Source organism: Mauremys mutica, unplaced genomic scaffold (genome assembly GCF_020497125.1).
Source record: "Mauremys mutica isolate MM-2020 ecotype Southern unplaced genomic scaffold, ASM2049712v1 Super-Scaffold_100292, whole genome shotgun sequence".
NCBI lineage: Eukaryota > Metazoa > Chordata > Testudines > Geoemydidae > Mauremys > Mauremys mutica.
In genome coordinates, this window is record NW_025423306.1 from 409,382 (window position 1) to 415,727 (window position 6,346).

General features: G+C 57.3%; 1 pseudogene; it reads right to left on the reverse strand.

Annotated features, from left to right (window-relative positions):
* Positions 1–6,132: 6,132 nt before the first annotated feature.
* LOC123360673 lies at positions 6,133–6,346 on the reverse strand (annotated as a pseudogene).

The following is a 6,346-nucleotide window of genomic DNA, read 5'->3' on the forward strand; positions in this document are numbered from 1 at the left end:
GGGGGGGCCGGGCCGGAGACACCCCGGGTGAACACGGGAAGTTCCGGCCTCTAGGTAGGCCGGAGGGGAGGGCGGGGCCGGGGCTCTCTGGGGAGGGCGGGGCGGGGATGAGGAGTTGCGGTTTGGTGGGGGGAGGTGTTCAGGTTGAACCCAGGGACCCGCGCCTCAACCCGGGCTGGAGAGGACGGAGGTCCGCCCCGGTGCAGGCTGGGGGGTAGTTTTGTAGTTCCTGGCTGGCGTCGTTCGTCAGAAGACGGAAATTGACGGCGGGGTTGCTCTGACAAACTCACGCGCCCCATCCCGTGTTGTTGCACTCTGGGAAGCGTGTAGTTTCTCTCTCTCTCTACTCTCTCTTCAACGCGGGCCTCTATTGGGTGGAATGGGGCCCGTAACTCGTCACTTCGCCGGCCGCCCCTCCCCGCTCCCTCGTTTTGGGAGTTAGGAGAGGCGCGGCGGACAGAGCGGGGACAGTAGACTCGGCGCGTAGGGGGGGAGGCCCCCCGGTTCCCCTCGCCTTACCGAGGCTTCGCTGCCCCCACCCGGAGGGACGCGCGCTGCGGCCTGTGGGGATTCGTAAAATCCCCGCTGTGCGGCCGGGGGCGGGGGCGGTGGTGCGGTCACAGGGCGAAGAGGGCAGCGCGGAATGTGAAAGGGCCATCACTAACCCCCCCAGCTTGGCGCCTTGGGCGGCCAGCACGGGGCGGGGGGGGGGCTGAGCTGCCTGGGAGTCAGCCCCACAAGCGGACTGCCTGGGGCCGGCGGGGCCCCTCAACCCCCCCCAATACCTGCCCCCCGCAGTTGACCCTCCAAACCGCCAAACCGCCCGCCCCCGGCGATCCCCATCCCCCACCCTGTCCACTCTGCCCCGGCCTGTCCCTTTGACTCCCCTGCCCCTGCTCCTCCCCCCCATCCCTGTCCTCAGCACCCTGCCCTCCCCCCCCCAGCATCCCACCCTCCTTCTCCATCCCCCCATCCTCAGCACCGCCAACCATCCTCCTCCTCCCGCACCCACCCCCGATCATCCGTCCCTCCCCCCTCGCCCTGTCCTCAGCACCCTCCCCTCCCCCTCCCCCCAGCACCACCACCTCCGTTCCTCCCCCCATCCTCCCAGCACCACCCGGACAGCTCCATTCTCTCCTCCTCCCCCATCCCTGACCTCAGCCCCGCCCCCTCCTTCACCTCTGTAGGGCCCCGACACAGCCCCTTCAACCCCCCCAACCTGCCCCCGCTGTGACCCTTCCCTTCCCAGACCCCTGCCCCTGGCGTCCCCTCCCCCACCTTTCCGCTCTGTCACGGGCCTTCTCCCTTCGTCCCACCCCCGCGCCCTCCTCCTCCTTCACCCCCCCATCACCCCCTCGTCGTGGTGGTCCTCAGCCTCCTCCCCCCTCCAGCGCCCTGACCTCCTCCTCCCGCCCCACCCCCCGACATGCCTCCTCCCCCCTCCCCCATCCTCTAAAGCACCCACCACCCTTCCTCCTCCCTGTCCTCAAGCACCCCGACCTCCTCGCTCCTCCTCGCTGTCCATCAATCACCAACCGCCCCCCTTCCTCCTCCTTCCCCCATTCCCCATCCTCAGCACTCCTAACCTCCTCGCCCCTCTGTAGGGCCCCGACCAGCCCCTTGCAAGCTCGACCTTCAAACCTGCCCCCCGTGTCTCCCCTTCTGTTGTGACCCTCTCGCCAGCACCCTCCGTTCTCCTCCCCCCATCCTCAGCACCCCGACCCTCCTTCCTCCTCGCTCCCCCATATCCCTGTCCTCATCCCCGCCCCCTCCTCGCTGCCAAAAGGCAGCCTGCTCAGTCACAGAGACCGATGGTCACCTGCCATCCGCCCAGCCTCTAGCTGGAGCTGCTCCAGCCCCGAATTGCTGGTATCCAGCCTGGCAGGAGTTGGTGCGATGTCCTAGCGGAGTCCGTTCTTTCTCCCCGGTAGATGACGATTTTCCCCACTGCAGTTAGTTGCTCTTTCTCTGCTTCCCCATAGCCCCTCCCCAGTGATAGTGACCCCTGCTGGCCAGGATAACCGGAGTGTCCTGTAGGTGCCTTCTTGTAGGAGCAGTGACTCCTGGTGGTGAGGGGCAGCAATGCCTGGCATGTATCCCCCTAGCATTGCTGCAGCGCCCCTGGTGGCCACTGAGGGCTGTTGCCTATGTGACCCCACCCACTGCCATTGCGCCTGTGAGCGCTGGTGGGTAGGTGAGGCAGGGCCCTGTATGTATATCAGCCATTGGGGCAGTGCCTCTGCGTATCCCACTCTCGGGGACTCGTGTTGCCCAGGTGGGGCAGTCCCCTGTGTGTATTGACTCCCCCAACCCCTGCATTGGGCCAGTGACCACTGGTAGCCAGAGGAGTCAGTGCCTGAGGTGTGTTCTTCACCTCCCCCAAGGTGGCAGGGTGCCTGGGTGGCCGTGTCAGGCAGTGCCCTGGGTATCTTCCAACCCCTTTGTGGCAGTGAGCCCTGCTCCTGGTGTGTGTCACTCCCCCACTAGGGATGTGCACTGGTGGCCAAGTATGGCAGTGTCGTGTGTAGCCCCCTCTCCCCCCCACCCCCGGGTGACCAGATAGAAAGTGTGAAGAATCGGGACAGGGTGGAGGGTAATAGGCACCTACATAAGAAAAAGCCCCGAATATTGGGACTGCTCCTATAAAATCGGGACATCTGGTCACCCTGTCCCCTCTACCCTGTGCCAGGTATGGCAGGCACTGATCCCTGGCATCCCCGTGGGGCAATACCCTCTGTATATCCCCCAATTGGGGCAGTGTCCCCTGCTCATCAGGTGGGGCAGTGCCCTGATGCAGTTTTTCTCACCCCAGTGGATATTGCAGCCCTTAGTATAGAGGTTTGTTCTTTAAAACATGGGGTCAGTCTCCTGTGGGGTTGGGCCACAGGGGAGCCCCATGCCCCTTCCTGTGCTTCTAACCCTGCACTGTTCACCCTGCGTCCTCCCCCACACCCCTAACCCTGTGCCCCCCCTACTGGCACCCCTAACCCTCTGCACCCCTAACCCGGTGCGCCCCCCTGCACTCCCTCCAGCACCCCTAACCCCAACATCCCCAACCACTGGCACCCCTAACCCTGCACCCCCTCCAGCACCCCTACGTCCCTCACCCCTAACCCTGTGCCCCCTGAACCCTAAACCTGTGACCTCTGGCACCCCTACACCCCAACCCTGCGCCCCCCTCCTGCACCCCTCACCCTGCCTCCGTAACCCCTGTGCCCCCTCCTGTCCCCCTAATCCCTGCGCCCCCCTCTGGCACCCAACCCCTGAACCCCCTCTGGTGCCCCCAAGCTCTGCACCCTTAACCCTGTGCCCCCCTCCAGTTCCCCTAACCCCTGCACCCCTAACCCTGCCCCCTCCTGCACCCGTAATCCCTGCACTGTGCCCCCTTTTCCCCTAACCCCTGCACCCCCTCTGTGCCCACTTGGGGAAACTGACCTGGATGCACGGAGTAGCTGGCATTGCTGCTCGCTCCCCCCGCCGCCCCTGAACACGGCTCCTCCGCACATCGCTAGGGGGCTGTGAGAGGGGGAGCAAGGAGCGACATCAGGGCTCCCTGCCTCCAGGTCACCTTCCCCACCTGGGCTGCTGCTCTCTGTCCTCCCCTTATGCAGTCCAGGTGGGGAAGGTGACGTGGAGGCAGGGAGCCCTGATGTCACTCCTTGCTCCCCCCTCACAGCCCCCTAGGAGGGCACAGAGGAACATTGGGGGGAGCAGTATCCGCTCATCACCGCTCTCTCCCCCTTCTCTTCCCCTCCCTCCCCCCCATGTTCCTATGCCGGGAGGGAGCAGGGAGAAATCTGGGCACCACCCCAAGCAGCACTCCCCTGCCAGCCGGGAGCAGTTTCTGACTTTACACCAGCAGCACACACCTCTCTGCTACCGTACAGCACCGCCCTTGACCACGGTGCCCCTGGGCAATTCCCTGGTGGCACCCACCCCTAAGGCTGGCCCTGGCTATGGGCTTCAGAGGGAGTGACCAGACCAGGCGGCCATGGAGAAATCCAGCCCCTGTTCTCCCCTCCCAGCTTCTAGCAATCAGAGGCCAGGGACATGCTTCCATGCTGATGACAGGTACTGCTCGATAACGATCCAAAGTACCTTCATATTCCTCATCTGAGTCAGATGCCACCCACCGAAGATTGATTTTCCTGTCTAGTGGTTCAGGTTCTGTAGTGTCTGCATCAGAGTGTTCCTCTTTGAGGACTTCTGACAACATGTTTCACACCTCGTCCCTCTTGGATTTTGAAAGGCTCTTCAGATTCTTAAACCTTGGCTCGAGCGCTGTAGCTATCTCTAGAAATCTCCCATTATACCTTCTTTGCGTTTTTTTGTCAAATTTGCAGTGAAAGTGTTCTTAAAGTGAACATGTGCTGGGTCATCACCCAAGACTGCCATAAAACAAAATATATGGCAGAATGCGGATAGAACCATGGAGCAGGAGACATACAGTTCTTCATCAAGGTCTTCAGTCACAAATTAATGCATTATTTTTTTAACGAGCGTTATCAGCATGGAAGCATGTCCTCTGGAATGGTGGTTGAAGTATGAAGGCATATGGATGTTAGCATATCTGGCACGTTAATACCTTGCAACGCTGGCTACAAAAGTGCCATGAGAGAGCCTGTTCTCACTTTTAGGTGACGTATATAAGACACGGGCAGCATTATCTCCAGTAAATGTAAACAAACTTGTTTGTCTTAGCGATTGGCTGAACAAGAAGTAGGACTGACTGGACTCTAAAGTTTTACATTGTTTTGTTTTTGAGTGCACTTCTGCAACAGCAAAAAAATCTACATATGCAAGTTGCACTTTAATGATAAAGAGATTGCACTACAGTACTTTATATTTTACAGTATAAATATTTGTAATAAAACTATATATAGTGAGCACTGTACACTTCGTATTCTGTTGTAATTGATATCAATATATTTGAAAATGTAGAAAAACATCAAGAATATAATAAATTTAAATTGGTTTTCTATTGTTTAACAGTGTGATTAAAACTGAGATTAAAAAAATGATTAAAGCTAATTGCGTAAGTTAATTGCAATTAATTGACAGCCCTAGATTTGAATGTTTCTGTCACATGCAGGACAAGCTGGAATATCTGTGTGCAGGGAAAGAGCCTGGGGGAATTGTGCTGTGAAATTATTTCCTGTTCTGACATGTCCCCAATTGCCCTTTTTGCCCTAACAGGCTGCAGCGCAACATCCACGTTTTGCTCCAGCTCATTCCGTCCTCCCAGGGGCCAGGGAAGGGAAATGGCTGCAGTGGAGCCAGTTGAGGGAGGGATTATCAGGGAGTTGCTGGCGGGTTCCCTTTGCGGGGAGAAAGGGCAGTAAATACATAGGGGGTGGGAACTTCCAGGAAGGTTGGTCTGGGTGGGAGAGGGCAGGAAATCCCCAGGGTGGGGGCAGGGTGTGACAAACCTGCTGGGATTTGTTTACTGTGAAGCTCCAGCCTTTCTCAAGTGTGGCCACCAGGGGCTTTTATTGTGGCCACAGCCTCCCGGGCTGTAATTGAGGGGAGTCGGGGGCAGCAAAGCAGCGGCTCTTCCCCTGGGCTGCCTGCAGGGGCTGGTCCCTACCCCCTTCCGGAGTCATAAACACTGCAGGAGCAGGCAACCAGTGGGAGTTCCCCTCCTCCCCACGTGCGGTGGGGCTCAGGCTTCAGGCTTCTGCTCTGGGATGGTGGGCGGCAGGCTCAGTCAAGATACATGGAACATAGGCTGGGTGGGGAGAAGTCTGTGTAACTCATCCAGTTATTGATATACATGTGACCTCGAATATTACCAATCTGTGTTCCCCCACCCCACAAACACACACAACCCCCCCCCAACCAATCATCTCCCAAACAGACCCTCAGTCCAAAAAGCATTCGTCCCTCATATTGTTGAAAAGACTCACAGCAAACAGAAAAATTCCAGTTTTTAAAACAATCCTCCAGCAAGACAAAGAAACTCACATCTGTAGACTCAGAAAACACCCCCCAAAATTTTTAGTAATATGTTGTCATGAAGAAACCAAAGTGCTAAAGATACCTGATTTTTCAACTGCTTTCAAATAATCTTCTCAAATCAACATCTTTAGAATGAAACACTTTCTATCTTTTTAACAGAAAATTTTCCCCAGAGGAAAAGGCACTTGCCCTGGAGATATTGCAATACCAGGTCAATGCATGGGGTGGACAGAGCAAGCTCCTATTCCATCCCCTTTTTTCAAAAATCAATTTAATATACAGTGCTCACATAAAAGACCTATCAGATACAACTTTAGATAATACTTTCTTATTAAACTGATAAGAACAGAGACTACACTTGATCTTAGCCATAAGGCCAAGAAGCAAT